The sequence below is a fragment of the Triticum urartu genome, chromosome 6 (genome assembly GCF_003073215.2).
Source record: "Triticum urartu cultivar G1812 chromosome 6, Tu2.1, whole genome shotgun sequence".
Classification (NCBI taxonomy): Eukaryota; Viridiplantae; Streptophyta; class Magnoliopsida; order Poales; family Poaceae; genus Triticum; species Triticum urartu.
Window position 1 is genome coordinate 168,980,819 of NC_053027.1, and position 23,391 is coordinate 169,004,209.

Genomic DNA, 23,391 nt, shown 5'->3' on the forward strand with positions numbered 1-23,391 from the left:
CCAGATCCTGAGCCCGCCCTCGCCACCCCTACCTCCGTCGCCGAGCACCTCCCCGCCACCGTCTCTCCCCACTCTGTAAGCCCCCCACCCATCCTTTTTTAGTTAATAGATGTTAATGTTAAGTAGTAGATAATGTTGATGTTTTTTAGTTAGGGTAATAATAGACGATGTTAGGTAGTAGATAATGTAGATGTTAATTAGTTCAGTAGGTTTTAGTTTTTGAATTGAGTTTGTTTAACTAGATGTTAATTAGGGCAGTAGGGTATAGTTTAGAGTAAAGTTTAGTTCAGTAGTTAACTAAATATAATCTATATTTGGTTTTTGAATTGAGTTTGTGAGAGCATGAGATTTGTGTATATTTTCTTGAAGTGGAAAATGCTAGGACATGCAAATTTGAAGTGGTCGGGATATATGCAAATTCCTCAATTGTGTTTGCCCATGTTTCAATTGTGCCCAAGTGGCCTTTTGTTGTTTACAGGAAATGAAGCTGAGTGGCTTATGTTTTGCCGGAATGTTGATTCATTTCTGTTCCGACAAATTTCAGGTTCTCGATTTGTCCACTTTTTAGCAAAGGTCATGGCGAAATTTTCCGTGAATTTCAGCATGACTTGTGCTACAAACTAAGACATATCGAGTGCCCGAGATTTGCCACACTAGGAAGGAGTCAACGTTCCTGCAAAAACATAGGCCTTTTGTATGTCAGTATTCATTTTATTAGGTCTAGACTTAATTTACTAGATTTAATCGTAGGAAACATGGCTAGCAGCGATGAATGATAGGGTTCTGGTAATTGCGACGACGTCTACCTAGCGGCAGACGAATTTTTGAGCCTTGCCAACGATCAACCGATGTTGCCGGGACCACTGGTCGCATCGAGGACTGCGACCGACATGCAGACCGGCGCTGAGACTGAGACCGACGCTGAGACTCAGACCGGCATCAAGACCGGTGCTGAGACTGACACCGGCGCTGCCTCGGGGAGCGGAGCTAGTATAGAACTGAAAGCAAAGAGGCGACGGCTTCCTAACAAGCTCAGGACTACTAGACTGGTGGTCACGGAGGTGGACGACAGCAATTTTGAGCCAAACGCGCCCGAGGAAGCGTGCGCATGCTACGACAATCAAATTGGCCGCATCATACGGACAACCGCCAGCATCAACAATGAGAAACTAAACAAGTTAGATAATATGAGGCCCGCCCTCCTAAAGAAGCTGCACCAGATATTCTTGTTCCCGGGTCAGAATGAAAAGAATTATAAAGATCCAGATAAGGACCCGACAATGAAGAAGATAAACAAACACGCCATGAGAAAGTTTAGCGACGTGTTGGCCACCTGCAAAGAAAGGGTGAAATATCGGATCTTCAATGAAAAGGAACCCTACTCCGAGATTGTAAAGGATAATCCGACAATCACGACAGAGCACTTTGAAATATTCAAGGCGGCTTGCGAGGCCGAAGATGCCAAAAAAAGTCAGCGTACATGAAGGGCTTCAACAGAAGAACATTGGGTGCCACCACCTCGGAAGCCGTGGTTACGGCGGGAAGAGGTCCATATGGGCCAAGGACGACGCGGAAGCCACGAGTCTGTGCATCCTAGACCCATTGGCGGAGTTCACCGTCCCATAGGAGCGTGACGTCCTCAGGGCCCGGCACCGTTGGGACCCAGTGAAGAAGGTTTTCGAGAAGAACGCGGTAACGATGGAGTTCGTTAGACTGCTGGTAATTTTAGTTTCTGATCAATTCGACTGCACGTTAGTCATATTTGTAAATGATCCTTATGCCTTTTGCAGAGAGAGCAGCACAGGAATGCGGCCGAAAGCGACTCGCCATCTAAGGCGTTGGCGAGGCCCAAGTGGTACACTCCATTCAATCGGGCATTGAAAATATTGAAAGGACTCCCGGTGGAGACTCGACCGTCGTATGGACGTGTGCACGGTGTCGGACATGGCGCCACGTGGAAGAAGTACTACCGTGAGACCGCGGAGGAGTGAAAGGAAAGACGGAGGTTAACTGAACAAAACATCGACAAGAAGGTTGATATTACAGTTGAAAAGAAATCATATGAGACAGTTGCAACAGCGGTAGCTGCCGCAAAACAGGTGCTTGTCCATATGTCTACTACCTTGGTTTCGGGCGTTTTCAATTGCAGCAGGCAAAATCCAGAAAAAAATGTAGCGGACTTTCCCCTTGCTGACTTCCTTAGGAGCAGCTCGACTAGCGTTGCACCAGCACGTGCACCTGCTCCCGCACCGGCTCCTGCAGCTGCTCCCGCACCTACTCCGGCACTGGCTCCTGCACCTGCTCCCGCACTGGCTACTGCACCTGCTCCTGCACCTGCTCCCACACCGGCTTCCGCACCTGCTCCGGCACTGGCTCCGGCACCGGACGTGCTCAGCGGCGCTTTGTCTTTGGTTGAGCTCGACGCCCTCATGGTATCTGTCACACCCGCCCCCTTCAATAAATGTATAATCTCCCGTTTTCATTGCCTTTCGGATGTCTCATGTCGCAGACTTTTCTTTGCAGGCCGATGAAACCCCGTGCACCATATTGTACACCATCGGTGACCAGAAGGTGGACGTGGGGAAGGCGACGATAATGGAGCCGAAGGAACCATTGTTCCATAGCCGGCCGATCCCCCCGGAAGACTTCAAGGTTTCCGTGGCTAGTGTCAAACCGGGCCACGAGAATTTGGCTCCTCTGGTACTAGTGGGAGATGACGACGAGACCCCACGGCGGCTTGGTGATTGTTGCAATGGGTGGGTCCTGTTGTGTCCAAAGAGTTTGATTCGTCTGGAGGCGGCCGGGAGCACACCCACGAGCACGCAGTTAGGTATGAACATCAACACCTCACCTACTCCATTAGTCGCTAGTGACGCCGCCATAGATGAGGATGAGGATGACGATGACACTCAACAGTATGTCAATACTGGCGCCTACTTAGGGTTTGAGCCTCATGAGTCGGTGCCTGAATTGCCACCTCCGGAGTCTGAACGTATTATGGACAACCTTCCAGTAGTAAAGAAGTCTAGGAAGAGACTAAGGAAAGGCAGAAAAGCTGCTTCTGTGATCCAGCCGCCTCAGCAGCCTCGGGTTCAAGACCGTATAGATATCCCCGGTGCGGCAAAATGGCATATCCCAGGTCAACCAATCCTACCTGAAGCAGCGCTACGGGCCAGATTAGACGATTTAAGGAGACTTCATGATGATGTGCTGCGGATAGAGAAAGGCATCATCACCTAAAAAAATCCAGGATACCCACTCTACATGGTTAATGTGCCGTGGGGATTGTCATACGTCGACAAATTCCCCGCGGAGAAGTTCTTTCGTAGATTCGATTACATCTTCGATATGTTTCACTTGAAGAAGCTGGATGTTGTGTTTGTCCGCCTTTATGCTTTGCACATGAACTACCTCATCAGTGTTGAGCAGATACCTTATATCTGTGTCGCTGACCCGTACTTCATGCACGAGGCCTTCTTGGGAGTCTACGCAAAGCACTGTGAATATGCGAGGGAATACATCGTCAATTTCATGCTCGCCAATAAGGACAAGGAGGCGATTCTCGTGCCTTATCATCCCATGTAAGTCATCCGCGTGTATATCCTTCCTTTGATTTCAATCATTCATCTACACAGTGGAGGCTAATTAATTTGAGGTGTACTTATTTTGCGCAGCGGAGGGCGCGCCGTCCTCATCGTCCTCTACCCTCGATACTCCCACGCTCTTTACTTGGACTCGTCGAAGAACATTAACAAAAAGGATTACACCCACATCAAGTCTGTTCTCGACAGTGCTATGTTTTACTACGGCGCACGGGGTGGAGAGGTCATGGGCAAGAAGAAAAAGGACGGCAGGCCCTCCTTCGGCCATAGGACCAACTTCTGCTGCATCCAGCAACCGAGTGATTCTCTTAATGATGGATTCTATGTCCTACACTAGATACTGGAGTACAAACGGGATCACCAGAACCTTCGCATGTCACCTACATCCGGCGATGCCCATATTCTGCAATGGGCTAAGAACTTAGGAGATATCGAGGATCATCGACTTCGAGCTGAGTTCTATCACATCCAGTATAGGTGGGAGGGGAAGGGAAGAGGCCAAGGCATGTCGTAGGGCTGGCCTCCGGCCTCCTAGGGGCCCTGCCATGCCCTGCGCCCCCGTGCCATGTTTCCCCAAGGGGGGAGGAAAGAGGGGAAAGGGAAGGAAGTGGGGATCCTACTCCACACTTTCCTTTCCCTTATCCCCTTTCCTTCTCCTCATTAGGTTGGCCCATATGGGGGATGCACCAGCCCCTTGTGGCCAGTGTGTTTCCCCTCTTGGCCCATAAGGCCCATATCTTTTGCCGGGGGTGCCCGGAACCCCTTCCGGTGACCCGATAACACTATAAAAAAAGACACATACGTGACGTTTTGGGCCGAACGAAAAAAATTTCTGTCATACATATGACTCTTCTATGAAGATAATTGTGACAAAACCCGGTATCATCATAGATGTGGTGGGCTCCTACTTCTATGACAAAAAATCATGACAGAAAATGGGCTTTTCATCCTGGGCGGGCCGGAGACGCAGCTGCATGACATTCTTTGGGTCGTCCATGACGGAAAAAACCATGGTAGAAGCGAGGGGAGGAAAATTTCGGGGAGTTCCCGGTTACGGCGGGAGGTCGGGGGCCGAGCAATGCGCGTTTCTCTCGTACATGTATGCGCGTGTGTGCGAGGCATTGGCTCTAACTGAACCCGAGCGAGGCGTTGGGCTCTAACTGAACCCGAGCAATTGCCCTGCAGGCTACGTGTTAATGATCCCGAGCGATCGGTCGAGGGCTGTTAACTGAACCAGATCGAGCGATTCCTTCTCTACTGCTGCTAACTGAAGCCGATCGATGGGATGAACAGTGAGCGTTGCGGGGGGGTTTGGATGAACACTGAGCGGTGGCATTACCTCTGGATGAACAGGACCCTATGGTGTGGTGGAGGGCTGTATGAATAGTAGACGGTGGAGGGGTACCCGTGGAGGGGTGGATGAACATGACCTCGTGGTGTGGAGGGCTGGATGAACAGTAGACGGTGAAGGGGTGGTTGAACAGGACCCCGTGGTGTGGAGGGCTGGATGAACAGTAGATGGTGGAGGGGTGCCCATGGAGGGGTGGTTGAACAGGACCCCGTGGTGTGGAGGGCTGGATGAACAGTAGTCGGTGGAGGGGTGGTTGAATAGTAGCCGGTGGAGTAGCGCGCGGTGGAGGCTGGATGAACAGGAGCCCGTGGAGGCTGGAGGAGGTCGACGGTGGAGATGAACAGTATCCCGTGGAGTCCCGTTTTGCGGTACGCCACACCCCTCCCAATCAACAGGACCCCCGTTTCGACCGTAGCGCTCCAACACAAGTCCGTTTCCTCCATTTTGCGGTACGCCACACCCCCTCCTGATCAACAGGACCCCCGTTTCGACCGTAGGAGGTCCGTTTCCTCCGTTGTGCGGTACGCCAGACCCCTCCCGATGAACAGGATCCCGTTTCGAACGTGGCCGGTCGAACACAAGGCCGTTTCCTCCATTCTGCGGTACGCCAGGCCTCGTTTGCATTGCCTGTTCCGTCCAAGCCCTCCCGATGAACACGGCGCATTCTGTTGCCTCCCCATGAACACGACGCATTCAGTTGCCTCCCCATGAACACGATGACGACACTGTTTCTCCGTTCCAACCCAGCCATGTACACGAGCCCTGGCCGTACGTATGCGCGAGTAGGCGTTTGAGACCCCGCCCGTATGTACACATACGTGGCCGTATTTTCTTTCTTGCACCCTGGCCGCTGTACGTACGTGTAAATGCTACGTGCGCGCCTCTACTACGACACGTGCGTGCCTCTACTACGACACGTGCGCGCCTCTACATCAACCAGTATGTGCGTACACGTTTGCGACCAGAATGACAATGCTACGTACGCTTCGACCAGGTGGGTCCCGACTGTCAGGCACTTCCTTGCTTGCGAAGATGTAGCTGGTGGGTCCCAGCAGTTAGGGGGCGAATTGTTTTTTTTCTCGGACGCACTTCCTTGCGTGCGAAGATGTAGCTGGTGGGTCCTAGTAGTCAGGGGGAAATGTTTTTTCGCGACATATGGTGGCCCGTCCGGTGGGTCCCGCTGTCAGGTGGAGGAATAATTATTTTGCACGTAATAAGGAGGCACTTCCTTGTTGCGGCTGTGGACCCAGCTGTCAGCCTCTCCACGTACAATCCACGTCCGATGGAAGCCATTACTTGACCACGTTGACCACGCCACACCGAGAGCACCAGCGCGGTGGACGACGGCGAGGCCTAGGAAGGGGACGACGCGGAGCCGGGGAAGACGCGGCAGTGGATGCCCACGCGTAGAGGAGTACGAGGGTTCACTGGTTCGCTGCGGTGTGAGGCTATCGTCGCTGCGGAATAACAGGGGGTGTGGGTGAGTAGAGGGATGGCCTGGCCAGTGGTGGGAGTAGTACGGGGCGGTGAGGCCTCCGCCGCATCGCAGCCGGCCACGGGAGATAGGAGCATGAGGCACGACCGGCGCTGGTTTGGGTGGCTGGAGCAAGAAGACCAGAGGTTGAAGAAGCACTACGGCCGTTGGATGGACATCGTACGGTCACTGGAGCTAGAATCGTGCATATTGACTAAGTGGACAAAGCCCTCCGCCCCCGTCAACTTAGTAGGCCCACAAGTCATCCTCCTACCAAGGTGGGTCCCAGCTAGCAGGGGGTATTCATTTTTTTAGCGTAATAAGGAGGCACTTCCTTGCGTGCGAAGATATAGCTGGTGGGTCCGAGCTATCAGCGGCGGTAACGGTTTTTTCGCGAAATACAAAGGCCCTTTCAGTGGGTCCCTGATGTCAGGTGGAGGAATCATTATTTTGCGCGTAATAAGGAGGCATTTCCTTGTGTGCGGCCGTGGACCCAGCTGTCGGCCTCTCCACGTATAGTCCACTTCAGATGCATGTCGGTCGTTGACCACATTGACCAGGCCTCGCCGAGAGCACCAGGGCGGTGGACGACGGCGAGGCCTAGGAAGGGAACGACACGGAGGCAGGGAAGACTCGGCAGTTATTTCCCACGCGGAGGGGAGTACGACTGTACGAGGGTTTACTGGTTCGTCTGCCATCGCCGGAGAATAACAGCAGGTGTGGTGAGTAGAGGGATGGCTAGGCCAGCGATGGGAGTACGGTGGGGTGGTGAGGCGTGCACGGCAGCAGAGCCGGCCGCGGGGAGGAGGGAGCAGGAAGTCCTGCCGATGCCTGTTTGAGCGGCTGGAGTAGGAAGAGCAGAGATTGAAGAAGCACGACGGCCGTTGGATGGTCATCCAACAGTCACTGCTTGTGTGTCAACCTTTTTTAGGAAAGCCTCAAATTTGTGGAAAACAGCATACAACCCATCTGCCATTATTTCTAATAATTTATATCCCATTTGCTAATTATTAAGGTTTTTTTGGAGCCCATATTCTTTTTGTTAGCATTACAACCCATATTGTGGCCACGGTTAAAAAAATATATGAAATTTTGCATATTTCGGTGCGGTCCGAACTGTTTTTAATCCCAAAATTTTGACTCACATTCAAACTGATTTTAAAAATAAATGTATATCAATATAAAATCCAACAAATTCTCCATGCATAAAAATTAATGTAATTTCAAATCTCGAAATGAAGAAAAGATATTTGAAACTAATTGCCAGTTTGATGTGTTTTAAAAATGTACAGCCCATTTCTCATTACTGATGGGCCATTTTCTCGGCCGGCCGAATGAAAGCTCTCCTCATCTTGAAAGATTTGCAGCCCAACAGGCCTAACAAAGCGACTTACTTGGCAAATCACAAAAAAACTGGGCTGTGGCCATGGACCCAGCTGTCAGCCTCTCCACGTACAGTACTCTTCCGATGGAATGCCGTTGACCACGCCGCGCCGAGAGCACCAAGGCGGTGGACGACGGCGAGGCCTAGGAAGGGGACGACGCAGAGCCGGGGAAGACGCAGCAGCGGATGCCCACACGGAGAGGAGTACGAGGGTTCACTGGTTCGGCTGCGGTGTGAGGCTGCCGTCGCCGCAGGGCCTGGCTAGCGATGGGAGTAGTAGGGGCGATGAGGCCTCATCGGCAGCACAGCCGACCACTGGAGGCAGGAGCAGGCGGTCTCCCCGACGCTAGTTTGGGCGGCTGGTGCAAGAAGAGCAGCGATTGAAGAAGCGGCAGGACCATTCGATTCAAATCCAATGGTTACTTCTGCTACAATCGTTTGTTGACTAAGTTGACAAGCCATGCGTACGTGTCAACTTAGTAGGCCCACAGGTCAGCCTCTCAACCGGTGCGCCCCAGATGTTAGTGGGAGGAATCATTTTTTCGCGTAATGAGGAGGCAGTTGATTGCGTGCGGCCAGGCCAGCGGAGGGAGTAGGGTGCGCCGGAGAAGCCTGCGCGACATCACAGCGGGCCACAAGAGGAGGGAGTAGGCAGTCCCGCCGGCGCTAGTTTAGGCGGCTGGAGCAGGAAGATCAGAGATTGAAGAAGCACGTCGGCCGTTGGATGGACATCCAACACTAACTGCTGCTAGAATCGTGTGTTCACTGACAAAGCCTTGCGTAAACAAGTCAGCCTTGAAATATGTGGCGTGTATAGCCCATTTGCTATTATTTTTATAATTTTTACTCATTTTCTAATTCATATGGAATTTATTGCAGCCCGTTTTCCATTTTTAGAATTGCTGGCCATTTTCTGGTCAGTACCAGGGTCAAAAAATTAACTAAATATGTGGGAAATTTTGAAAATTCACAATTTTTTTGCCGGGGAACGAAATATTCTTAATCCAAAAATTAATAGCCATACTAAAACCAATTTAAAAATAAATTAGTACTATGTCATGTTAAATCCAATGAAATACGTATAAGATATCAGTGAAGAACAAAAACCAAAAAAGAAACTTATATCCCATTTGCTATAAAATTTTTCGAATTTTCAACGCCTTTTGATATTACTTTTAACAGACATTGACCATACTCTTAAGCCAGGTTGGAATGCATCCCTCCTCGTCTTGAAAGATTTGCAACGCAGTAATTCGGAGAAAACAAATAGGCCTAGCTTGGGTATTCTTCAAAAAGAAATACTGGGCTACCTACACTAGTAGAAAAAGGGGCTTTTGTCCCGGTTGGTAAGGCCCCTTTAGTCCCGGTTTTCGAACCAGGACTGAAGGGTCGGTACTAATGCCTCTCCCCTTTAGTCCCGGTTCTTACACGAACTGGGACTAAAGGGTGCGGCCACGTGGAGCTCCACCTTTAGTCCCGGTTGGTAACACCAACCGGGACTAAAGGAAATTTTATGATTTTTTTTAAAAAAAATTGAATTTTTTTTTAAATTTGATTTTCAAATTTCTGAATTATTTTAACATCTATTGTGTAATCACCACCCCTCATCACTGCTCAATTTATCCTCTAATCACCCCTCATCATTCCAAATCGTCTAACTTCCCGAACGGTCACCCATCCTCCCACTCCCCCAGCCTGAGCACGCTTAACTTCTGGGTTCTATTCTCTCTCGTTTCCAAGTCTGCACTTATTGTTTTCCTGACAATAGTAAGATGTCAATCCTACTAACCTTCATGAATTTTTCTTGAGCATGAAGTGACACATTTCACTTTTTGAGTTTGAAACTATTGTTTTAAAAAACAATAATTATTTAGTAACACTAATATTTCTTGAATAATTAGTTTGACCATTGTTTGACCACAGTTTGACCAGATTTGACCAAAATTCAAAATAACTAAAATAATTATTTAGTAACACTAATATTCTAGAATAATTAGTTTGACCATTGTTTGACGACAGTTTCACCACTGTTTGACCATATTTGACTAGTAATTTTTTCGATTTTTTCCACTCTAGATCTTAAAAGCCCCGTAACTTTTTTCTGTTAGGTTTTTGAGGATTTTGAAAATTTTTAACGGGGTTCCCCCAGTTAAATTCGGATGTAACTTTTCGAGTAGATGATTTTTCATATAAAAAACTTTTTAATCCGAGTTCGTATGCAAAAGTTATGCCCATTTTACAAATTCCAGAGATATTTTGCAAATAAAGTCGAAATTCATATTTGTAAATTTTCCCAACAAGTAGACCACATATCACATGGGAAACTTTTTTTTGACATTTCCATCATTTTCTTTTGTTTTTTCTAAAACTGAAAAGGCGGTCCACGGGGGGGGGGGGAGAGTTTGGAAATGGGACCTTTAGTACCGGTTTGTGCCATGAACTGGTACTAATGCCTCAAAACCATTAGTACCGGTTGGTGGCACCAACCGGTACTAAAGGTCTAACCTTTAGTCCCGGTTGGTGCCACCAACCGGGACTAATGGGCATCGCACCCTTTAGTCCCGGTTCGTGGCACGAACCGGGACTAAAGGGCCCAGGTGAACCGGGACTAATGCCTTAGTCGCACGAACCGGGATAAATGCTCACGTTAGTCCCGGTTCTTGACTGAACCGGGACTAATGTGAAAACTACCCCATGACCAAAGCCCTGTTTTCTACTAGTGCTATTTTCCCAAAGAACTGGTGCATGAGCATTTAGCTTTATTTATTTATTTATTTACTTATTTATGTTTAGGGGACGATGAGCATGTACCTGGGCCGGATTCATGTGAGAGCCTCCCTTCTAGTTAATTATGGGCTTCTCTATTGGGCCTTCATCAGTGGGCTGCATGTTATCAACAAGTGGAAAATGTGTTCCGAGTTTCTAAAAAAAATGTGTTTCATACGGTAAATAGTATGCGCTACGTACGGTACGGGGCACTAAAGGATCGAACCGTGCAACGACTTCCAAAACATTGTGTTTGTCGTTCTAACAACACATTTATTCAATCAACAGACGAAATATACTACTGATTGTACATTGAAAACAGCAGAAACAGCAACCAGGGCTGGGGGTGCAACAGAAGCAGTAAGCAGGCAAGAAGAGTGAAGACGCAGCTCTCTCTTGCAAACCAAACATCGGCCATCATTACAAATGGGCTACTAAAAAAGAACAAGTGTATGAATCAAACTAAATAAAGATCCTACTACACCAAGTGTACGCATCTAACTAACTAGCTCAGTTAGACGTTACTATTTATTAAGCTGTGGAGATTGGCTGACGGCTTGAACCAGATGGGTGCCTGACGGGAAAAACTCCGGCCAGCAGGTCGAAGTCTGATACTTGCGACCCTCTCTCCTACTTTGGGCTGTAGAGCGTGGCGGCACATATCAGGGTATGGTGCGTGCAGAGACGCATGGTACGCTGTGTACACACAGTTTTGCCTGATGAACGAAACCGCGCTGCCATCATGATCCTTGCCGTCGGTTATCTCCTGGTTAATCGGATAATTCAGTCCGACAAATAGAGAGCGTGTACCAAGGCTACTTACTAGCCTCCAGTCAAAAATTGCTAAAGGCCCAGAGAAGCTGGGATCCTGCTCAAAGACCTTGCAGTGACTGTGATTGTATTCCGCGAAACAACACGTCCGGTACGAGCGAACGATCATCAATCTTTCGTCGTTGTCTGATCGAGCCAGGAACCACCTGCAACTGCCATGCCGCTTTTCTTTGAAAGGTTCTGGGATTAGGAAGGGTAGGGACACCAGGCGGCCTACAACATCATATCAAGTTGGAGTCAAATAAAAAAGGGCTCTTAGTTTACTCAATCTTAAGAACAGCATGTTATGAGCATGAATATTTTTTCAGCAAATGTTGACAGTAATATAAGCAAGCCATCATGATATCATAGGAAAGTAACATACTGCTCTAATAGCCGTTTGTAGCGATGACTGGAGTAGGCCAGCAATACGTCCAGCCATAGAAGGAGTCAACAGCGTAAATGAAGCCCTTGTGTTCAATGGCATCAGAGAACCATGGAGGATGTATGATCCTGCGATGGACGTGCAGATTTATCCACTTACCGCAGTGACCTGTCAGATAGGCGAGACCGCGGTTGAAGAACGCAATTAGCTTGGAGTCTTTATAATTCGCAGATCTTGTGGGCACTTGGCAGATTACAACCTTGAGCAAATCAAACTTGGTATCATGTTGGCTACTGTAAGATTCCAAGTATTCTGGGCCGCGGTGCCAAAGCAGTGCAGTGTTAATCGAAGGAAGGGGGATCAATCGCCGGGTGTAGACTTCCATGAGCATCCAGCTGCCGCGACCGTCGACGAGCACCATCCAAGATGTGTTCATGCCGACCCAGTACATACCGTTAATGTAGTTGAGGCTGACGGGGATCGGATCGCAGTCAAGGGGGTTGACGCTCGCCACCCTACGATCGTTATGCTGCGTGACATGTCATTTCTGAAGATCAGGCGGCATCAGCAAGCAAGGAGCTGGCTTAAAAAGCTCCGTCCTGAGGGCTTTGAGTAAACAGTACAGCCCCGACGAGCACGCGGCGAGCGGCATGGTACTGAGATTGTCCACACACGAAACAATGAGCTTGATTACCTCTGTGGGGAGCGAATTCCAGCCACTCTTTCGGCCGACGCTGCTCGGTTCTGCCATTGTTAGTGCTTGGGTTTTGGACGAGGGGGGAGGCGCCTTAGCGGGGATGGAAGATTGGACGAGATTATGTGTGGACAAAGATGGAGAAGCAAATATCTGATATGGGAAGTGGACAGGTGATGATGACTACAGCACGCCGCTTGACTTATGAGGCACATACCAGCAGCGTAGGGTCATGTCGATGCCAGACAACTTGCTTGAGTGATCACAGTATTGGTACTCCCTACAATGCTATGCCCTAACTTGCTTGAGTAGAGTAGTAGAGTAGGACTCTGCTCTACTACTAGCACCGGAGGAGTAGTATATTCTAATCTAAAATAGTTACAAACTTCAATGCCCGAGCGTGGAACGACTACGAACCATGCTCAAAGACCGTGTCTACGTGGTGTTTGGACATGGGCGACATCCTCAACGCCAACGGTGCAACTCCTGTTGCACCGTATGTGTTTCTGTCCTTCCTGTTCGAAATCATGGTAAAATTCATGTTTCTACTCTGTATCCTACTACTATGCTAGTCCACATGATTAGTTGTGAACGAAGACTTCTTCCCCGACCTCGTCAACCTCATCCTCGACGATATGGGCGACAACGTCAACGCCGGCAACCAGTGAGATACAGGGTGTAGGAAGCGGTTTGGGAATTTGCATGCCTTTCCAACCAGTGAGATACTCCATACAAAGTACGACAGAGAAATAACCACAGAGAAGGAAGCTAAAAGTAAACAATCAAACGGGAATTTTTGCTTTTGTTTTGCATTGAATCGTTTCACAAGCTTGACTAGTGTTGTTTTTCTACTTTTACAAAAACCGCATCGTAATGTTAAAACGCGCATTTGCACGTACATAAGTAATAGTAGTACTCCCTCCGTCTAGGTGTATAAGTATTCCCTCCTTCTTGGTCACGGTGCACAACCAAAGATGACTTATTGACATGGACGGAGGGAGTAGCATAGTCTGCAAGCATATATCGAGAGAGACGTGTAGTGCGATAGTGGAAAAAAATTACTCGTATATGAGACCAGGTCTCACGGTTAGCAGGTGAGACCCGTCCTGATGGATGACACGTGGCTTTTAAGTGGGGGGTTGGGGATGCTTTGTGATTTGTGAATGCCATGTGTCATCCATCAGGATGGGTCTCGCGTGAGACCTGGTCTCATAGAATTATTTTCCTGCGATAGTATATAGTAAAGTTTGTGCTATATGCACGTACTTGCAAAATGCGTACGAATACAGAAGGTTTCCAAACTTTCCCTTTTACATACTTAATTAAGGATGCTAAAAATTCCTGAACGTTCGGGATTTATCATTTGCGTCCCAAAACTAGTGAGATCGCCTTACGAAACAAAAATTATACTCCTCCTAAAAGCCACGGCGCTCGTAGGAGCACTTGCGGCGCGCCACGAGTGCCCTGGTGCGCGGCCGTTTCCCAGCGCGACGACACAACGCCTCTTCCTCAGCCTCCCAACCCATGAGGTGCTGATTGGCGGCTTGCCGGCGGGCGAGCGCGATCTCACCAGTGTGGTGATCCGGCGCCAGCAGGTACTCCTCCTCGCTGGAAGCGTGCACCCGGTCCACGTAACGCCAAGCATAGATGAGGCGCTTGGGCCTGACTGCACTCAGGGCGTCGGCACGGGCATCCTCCGCCACCCTCACGGCCCTCACACGAGCCTTCTGCCAAAGAGCCAATTGCCTGACTCTCTTGGACGCAACATAGGCCTCCCAGGCAGCTTGTTCCGCGGTGCGCTTCTCTTCCTAGGCCTTCTTCTCCGCCTCTATTTGGCGCGCTCTGCTAGAGGCAAAGCCTCCCACAATGCGACATCCATTTCTTTCCAAAGCTCCTCAAGGCTGGGGGCTCGGCGGGCGGCGCGGCGTTCTCCTCATAGCGGGGAGCCGACGCGTCCTCCGGCGCGCGTGCTGGCGAGATTGGGAACGCCGACGCGTCCACCTCAACGTGTCGCGGCGAGGAGCGGAACGCTGACGCGTCCTCCTCGATTAGTGGCAGCGAGGAACGGAACAGCGACGCGTCGCGTAGCGGCAAGGAGCAGAACACCGACGTGTCCTCCTCGACTAGTGGCGGCGAGGAACAGAACAGCGACGCGTGACCGTCCGCGCAGTGCAGCGAGGGGCTCCTAGGGCTTGGGAGGGGCGATGCCATGGTGGTCGACGTGAGAGGGAGGGGGAGGAGATAGCGATGAACGTGAAGGTGAGGGGGAGGAGATAGCGATGTTGTGGGAGGCGTAGTATATATAGCGAGCAATGGCGCACCTACGTAAGATATGGACTGAGCTGCACTGACTTAACTGCCGGTCCAGTTGCGTCACTGACATGTGGGCCAAACCCCTGTTGGGCCCATATGTCAGTGACCGAATGCACCTGCAGTTAATTAACAGGTACGTGGGCATATTTGTTGGAGTAAATTATAAGGGAGCGAAGGGGTGGAAATATTGTTGGTCACAACGGATTGGACGAGCGTGGGGGGAGGAGAGTCATGCATACAGATTTTTTCACACGGGGTGGAGTGGTGGGACCACCGGAGGGAGAAGGAGAGTTTGGCAGGTATATTGTTTCACACATGGAGAGGAAAAAAATTGGAGACGAATCAGCTTCCTGCCGGTATGGGGAACGGTGCATAATAAGTCATCTTGCATGTCGGGCTAGGTATAGTATCAAGTCATTAAAAACAAACATGCCCCACACATGTTCATATTTCAAGGTGCACTAAATTATTCCATGCGGTGATTAAGGCTGGCCATAATGGTGGTATCTTAGCTGGTATCATGCGCACGAGAATAGCAAACATGCTGATATGGCAAAGAATTAAAGAAGAGAGGGGGGTTAGAGTAACTAGAGTTCATGCATGCATTGGTAAACACATTTTTTTGTGGAGAACGACAGCACTAGTTGAGTACTTTTGCATAGTTCAAAAAGTATTCCACAATGTGTCAACATTCACAATGTCAAATCAATATTTTTACACTCATTATAAAACGTAGTTCTTATACTAGTACTAGTTGAGTACTCATTATAATCAGTACTCCCTCCGTCTAGGTGAGCAAGTCATCTTATATTGTGCACTGTGACCAAGGAGGAGGGGGAAACGAGAGATCTTAATGTTTATAATCAGTACTCCCTCCGTCTAGGTGAGCAAGTCATCTTAGATTGTGCAGTGTGACCAAGGATGAGGGGAAAGCGAGAGATCTTAATGTTTATTTGCTAATTAATAGCATTGCATGCAATGAACTAACGACTGCATGTCGTGTTTGGTTGTCTCAAGTCATTAAAAGCATGCACACACACATCTCCTATTGGTTGATATGTCAAGAAACAAGAAACGAGGTAGAAGTTAATGCACCGTGCCTAAGTATTTTGGGAGTATTGTAGATATTGATATTTTTAGTATAAATTTGGTTGTAGGATTTCATTGATGCCTATCAAAGCGTTGACAGGTCTGCTGTGCGTGACCTGAAGATGAAAGCATTGAGCATCTCGAAGTTGATCAACAATCTTCAATTGTCAAAGATTAGTCGTTCGGCCAATAAGGTGGCACACTTAATCGCTAAGTATAGCTTTGACAATATATTAGAAGGTATTCTTGTAAATAACGTACCGCCTTGTGTGGCGAATATTGTATCGAATGAGTGTACTGGTGTGGCTGGTTAATTAATATAAGGTGGTGTTCAAAAAAAAGTATAAATTTGGTCAAACACTTTGCAAACGGTTGACGGGAGTAAAAAGGACCAGAGGGAGTATCATGCATGTAGAGTAGGCAAACAAAATTGCTTGTCTAAAAAAAGGCAAAAAATTGCTCATTTATAGCCGGTCGAAGTCTCAAAGGGCGCGACCGCGCGAGGGAGGCGAAGGTCGTGGGAGGCGCGACGTTTGACGGAATTAAGTGAAGTTACATCGACACGCCAGCATGGCATGCAAACAGGCAGAAGCTATACCGTCAGGCCTACGATATGGGTCTAGTAGACATGACATCTAGTGGTTCCCGCATAGTTCTCGATAACTCTTTGGGGGCTTGCAGCCGTTTATCCACCGGGCAAGCCAGGAACCCCACGCCATTCGCACGCCCTACTCATCCCCGTCTTCTACCTTAAAACAATTCGCTCCCAGTCGTCCCGTCCTTTCACATTAGTTCGCTCCCAGTTTTTTTTGTGGGGTACAACAGTTCAACTTCTCCTAACACTCCTCCAAAATCCATGGCCTCCCAAATCTCCATGGTCGCCGCTGAGTACCAGGTTAGAGCCATCACCGGCGATCAGTTCATCGTCATCTACACACGTGGATCTGAGACAGTGAAAGCATGGCTTGCTCGCTTCCTACGCATGTTCAACAGTTCAACGGATGAGTGGTTCACTGGGCTAGATGTTGAGTACACCACAGTCCTGGGACAAGAGAAGGATCTAAAGGATGAAGAGAGGAAGAAGCCCGCCGTGATCCAGGTTTGCGTATATAACATTTGCTTGGTCTACCACATATGCCATGCCGATGTTGAGTGCCAGGATTTTAAGAACTTCCTCAAGGACAAAAGAGTGAAATTCATTACTGTAGGCTTTAAGAACGACAATGACGTCCTGTGTCGGATAGGTCTAGTTGTAGGCTAGCCCTTCGATCTCTAGAAGGCAAGCCTGGTGTCCTCCTCTCAACCTTCAATGCTGATCCTGGCAGCAGCCATGATTGATCCTTCGTACGCTAAACTGAAGAAATCTCATCACGAGTTTCATCATGCATGGGAGTCGAAGACATTAGATGAAGATCACATCCTGTACGCAGCAATGGATGCCTACCTTTGTTTAAATATCTACAAGGGTTGGATGAAGAAGCAGAGCCCAGTGTCCGGTTCAAGCAAAGAAGCTTCGGCGAAGAGGAAGAGGAAGAGGGACGAGGACGAAGTCGAGGACATGGACTCGGACTCCAAGTAGGTGGCAGTGCCGTCGCTCATGCTGGTTCTACTGCAGTGTCAAGCAGACTAGTTGCTTATTAGTTTATTTTCAAGGGTGTGTTGTGCTGAGGCCCCAACAGAACTATGGGGCTGTTTGGATTGTGACTATCTTTGCCATATGTTGCCACATGATTTTTGCCACATTTGTCACACTTGCCCTACTTGAGTTGCTCAAATTGTTAGCCATACTTTGGCTTGCCTAAGGGAATCTTGCCACACTTTTTGTGTCTATGACATGTGGGGTTCACTGCTCATAAAAAATTCCTTGTCTCAAGTGTGGCTAGAACCAAACACCTACCTAACTTGGTCAAACTTGCCTAATGTTAGGTGTGGCAAAGTGTGGCAATGTGTGGCTAGGAACCAAACAGCCCCTATATTTATGTTCTTTCTCATTATTTGAACTCTTTAGTACATACAGTAGTACTAGTACTATGTCTTACTACTGTTCTTCTTGCAGTTGGTACTACTGCTCATATCTTCGTGTTCCTATTGTACTTAATATGTTCGTACTAGTAGTATAATTTGGGTCAGTCGATTTGTGAAAGAAGTTCGACGGGGCGAAGGAAGAAGATGGCAGAAGAGGTGGAAGAAGCCCTTCTAGCCATCCATGTTGCATCAAATGGCTCACATGAGTCGACTGACCCAAATTGCTCCTTCAGATTGCAGGATCCACGTGGCATTCAAGGTCTCGAAGGTAGATTCCGCGTCCGCACCCGGTTTGCAGGCTCGACGCGCGCACGACTAGCTTCCGCCGCAACAGCCAACATGCGCGCCTCCTCCGCGCGGGCGGAGACGACAATGACACGCTAGTTCCTCCTCGCCGGCATGCTGGAGCACGTGCTCGTCCTCCTCTTCGTACGCTGCGTGCATAGACGCGGCTCCACCAGCTGCTCGCGTGCTTAGCAGCGCAGCGGCATCGCGAGGAGGGACTAAAGACGACGTGAGCGGGCGAGCCTTCGGCTTCATGGCACAGGGATGGCGGCAACATAGCGGTGATGGGCGAGAAATTGTTGGCCGGAGCAGGCGGGCATCGGCATGCGCAACGGCGGTGGCATATTGATGAGTGCGCGTGTGGGAGCTTACTTTAGTTTTATATATAAGGTTGGTCAAACTTAAAAGAAAACCGTACTGTACACATAAACATTAGACTTAGGCAACGCTGTTATTATTTACTAGCTTACGTTCTTGCCCATTGTGACCAGCCTTAGTACCACGGCCACGATACGGAATCATGTGCAAGCGCGTGAACCGCGGCCGCGCGGTCGATCGAACGGTGCGTCACCGTGTCGCGCTCGAAGGACATCCACCGAACCTTTTTGTGTGTGTGAAAACAATCCTCGAATATTACTCAACTTTTTTTCCTGTGAAAGTTCTTGACGCTGCAATATTTCCATATATTTGAATTTAGCTCCAGTTCGTGTTTATTTGGATTTGGACGTTTTAGGTGTGCCCTAGTTTTTTTAATACTGATTTTGTGTGTGTGACTGAGAGAGAACGTGTGTATGTGTCCATATGTGTGTTGTGGCGGAAGGGCAATGTGGAGACGGTGTGCGTGTGATACAGACATAGAGAGGTGTGAATGTGCAAATGATCATGCATGAGTGAGACATAGACAGATGCTGATATGTTGTGTATACATGAGAGAACGGTCTTCTAGTTTACTTGTGTGTGTGTGAGAGAGAGAGAGAGAGAGAGAGAGAGAGGGAGAGAGAGAGAGACAGAGAGAGGAGCATCCGTAACACAACAACCATCTCTCTCGATTCGTCTGTCCCTCACACGGTTGCATGCAACACATGCATCAACGCGCACATTTTGACACCCTCACCCGGCCCCTGCCCACCTCAAGGCCCGCACAATCTCTTCGTGAATACCCATTTCTCTCCTTAGGTTTGTTTTCTCTCAAGATCTGACACACAGAGAGAGAGAGAGACATGCATCACAACACACACACACACTCCCCCGAGCACACAATTCATCCCCATCCAAGGTTATACGGCGACCACTCTCGCTTGTGCTTCTTTGCACCCCAACATGCACAACACCTCAATCTTCAAAGAGGGAAATGAGCAGATCGAAGACGGCGACCACACCGCGCTAGAGAATGCGGGGTCATTTGGAAGCAGGGTGATGTGACGACGGCTGACTGACTCCTCCCCCACCCTCTCTCTCTTGCACAAAATTACCAATCCCTCTCTCCCCGCACAAAATTTTCAATCCCTCAACCCACGAGATCCTTCCCCTCTCGTCCATGTTTTTCCTGCTCTCTCATCAAACATGTTGTCTCTTCTCCTTCCATGTATACACAATCCAGATGCACACGCATCTCATGTATATCACATGTATGCATCTTTCTCACAAACCTAACTTCTTCCTCTCTCTTTCTCTCTCTATCTCTCTCTCTCTGTCTCGTTAGGTTTGTCTCCTACTCTCTCGTCCACATACATACAATCTTTCCCTCCCTACCTGCTCCATATTCAAAAGCTCCCTCTGCACGTTTCATTCACACATTGGGATATGTCAAAATGTTGCTTCTATAATGGCTGATGTAGAGTTATGGTTGTTCTTGTTGCATCCTAGAAAGTAATAACTATGAAATGCATTTAGATTCTCATTTGACTAGGATTATGTGAGTTTGAGCATACTGTGAAGTACTATAGACCTTGTATACACCTTGGGATTCGACAATCATTGTAACTATTGAATTGTATAGACCATTACATTTGAAGTCAATAGCCTAATATATTTATTTCACAATTTCAACAAATGATTAGTTCGCTACAAACTAAGAAAACAAATGTGTACTCCCTCCGTTTTTATTTATGTCCGCGTATTAGCATTGGTCAAAGTCAAGTTTTGTAAACTCTCAGAAAGCTTATAACAAAAAATATTAACATATACAATAACAAATAAATAGCATTAGATTCATTATTGAATGTACTTTCACATCATACATATTTGTTATGGTAAATGTTTATATTTTTCTATAAACTTGGTCAAACTTTAGGAAGTTTGACTTCGGTCAAACCTAATATGCAGAGTTTACTACTACTACTACTCGCTAGTTGCTTAGCCGAATCACTCAACACGCCACACGGGGAGTCCAGTGTCACAAAATTTTGTGGTCGGCGGGAAAATCTCCCGCGACCCTGATTTGAGCAGTGGGAAGTTACCATCATAGCCTTCGGAACAGGCCTACGGATGACGCTTGGTAGGGGCTGTTTTCATAACTTCAGGTTCACCCTACCCAGCCAACCCCACCCTGGCACCCAGCGTAGTACACCTGAATACTCCCCATTTTCTATCCCCACCACAAAATAGACTTCTCCACGGCACCGCAGCGTTCGTGCTCCTCCCCTTTACATCGGCGCACTCATCCACCGCAGCGCATCTGCCTCATCGACGACCTCGTACGCCGCACTGGAGCCGGTCCACTATCGTCGTCGTACACAGAGCCTCTTCCCCGGCATCGTCTTCCACGGTCTTGGATCTGCTTCCCGGAAGCCGACGCCAAGCGCAGAAGTACCACCGTCGTGGACAATGAACTGACTCCCGTTGCCGACCATGACTCACAGAGGCCGCCGCGACCATCGTTCTCCTCCTCGATTGGTAATGTGTGTATTGAATCACTTAGCAGTACATGTGCAGTTCCAATTTTGTTCATACCTACCCTTCAAATTTCCTGGGTGCTATTGTTCCCATAAAAGTAACTGGTTATAGCCTCCATTGTCCAACAAAATATCAGCTTGTAATTGTGCGTCGCTCCTGTATCGCGCTGTGCTTGGGTAGGTTTTTCATCTGCAACCAGTAGTGTGGCAAATAATGGAAAGGATTTTAGAACTAGAAAAATGCCCATGCGTTGCACGCATCAAGATGCATTTGTATGAGTAGTTTATCTTGTTGGAGATGCTCTAACATGGCAGACGAGTGCTTTAATGTTGCCCACAAGATGCACGGGTATTACTAGTAGTATATTTTTCTTTCCATGTTGAGATTTTAAAACCATGAGTGCGAACATGCAGAGGAGCAATGAAGATCAGACACGGGATATTCGGGACATCTTCAAGGAGCGTGGCAAGTTAAAGAGGAGCTGCACCAAACCTGTAAAACGAGCTTTGGTAAGTAACACCCTTTCAATTACTTTCGTGTAGCCTCGTGTTCTTCGATGTGTATATGTTGTAGTTTCTGTTTCTCTTAAGCGTGGTGTTCTTCGATGTGTAATAAGAAGAGTCTTAATCGTCCTAATGCTTTCATTTTTAGCTTGATGTAGGAAGTGGGTGTTCTCACCTTGTAGTCTATTTTTATTTATTTATTCCTTTTGAATTCACTTCTCCGAGTTCTGTTTATCTGGCTTCTACTAAATGGATCTAGGTTGCTCTCAGTATTGATCTAAAAAAGAAGTAACTTCATGTCAGGATGAAGTTCCTGCGAGGAGGGAAGTATGGTCAACCTCGAGATCATGTTTCCAAAATGAGGCTGGATTACACACAAGGTGCCAGTTCCCTAATGATGCTGGATTAGACACAAGGTGCAAATTCTCAGATGATGCTGGATTACACACAAGCCAGGTGGAGTCGTCAGCTGTTCGTGTCCTTGTGGCATTAGTAAAGGCTGAAAGAAAGCGTGCAGCAGCCCTTGAGAATGTAGCTGAGTTCCTAAAGAAGCGAAAAGAGCAATCAGATGCTCTCTTCACCCAAGCCAAAGAAGAGATGGAAGAAGCCAGAAATAAGCTAGCAGAGGCAGAGCAGGCTAGGCATCTCCTGCTATCTAAAATTGTTGTCAGTACAAAATTTCCTTCATAATAGCTAGGTTCAAATGTTTATCCAGTCAGCATGCCTGTTGTGGTGTCCGTGCATCTACTGATGTGGCACAAAATGTTTTTTTTCGGGTCATGTAATAACAGAAATTACTTTCCAAACAATAACAGACGAAGCATTGGACATGGTATAGTTCACGCGCAAGCCCGACATTCCTAGTTCAACTTCCACATCAAACTCATGTTCACAAATATCTGCACATTCATACATGATGTCCACAACCATGATTCACTTCAAAGCCAAAAAAATGTGAGGATAGTTATAAATAAAGAAAATCCTCTACTAGTTCCTGCTACTAGTGCAAGCACAACAAGTCAAGACCATGCATAAATTAATTATATTGTAGTCATTTTTTGTGTTCTAAAATGCCTGCCGGCTCGTGGAATGACGTGTTGCCGGCACACGCGCGGATTCAATGAAGGCAGGCGGGGCAGTCCTAAGCTGGTTGCACACGGCGAGGAGGCATGCTCAGCCGGGCCTGCAGCGAGTGCGGCCCTCTTGGACGGCGCGCCGGTTCAATGCCTGCGCTATGAGAGGTCACGTCCGTGTCAGAGCAATCACTCCCTCCAGTTCTTTTTTGTTTGGGTATAACAAAATCTCATTTTCCATTCACATTTTAGTGGTAGGAGTTGTGCATGTGTGTCTGTGAGAGAGAGAGGAGACAGTAGTCGGGGTTGTCTGATCGGTACACAAATGAATAATGTCAGTTTGGGATGGAGACGAAAAGGAGACCGCAACAAATGTTGTGTCTACAGGAGATATAGAGAGAGTAATTTTAGTGGTATGAGTCATATGTAGAGACATATAGGGTGTGTGAGAGAATCCCATAGAGAGAAAGACAAAGTGAAAGACGAGTGGAGACTGTGTGTTTGGCGGTGAAAAAGAAAGCTTAGGTACCGAGTGATACCAGAGAACAGTAGAGACGTGAGAGATAATGAAAACCGTGTAATTTATAACGATAGGGAGAGTGTGACACTTCTCAAGGGAGACGTCGAGAGACCATGTTTGCGAGGATAGGAGCCACATGAAGTGAGCGTGCGGGTGAGCTAGAGAAAAGAGAGTGATAGCTACCTGAAGGAGCATGCATGCGAGAGAGATGGGAGTGAAAGG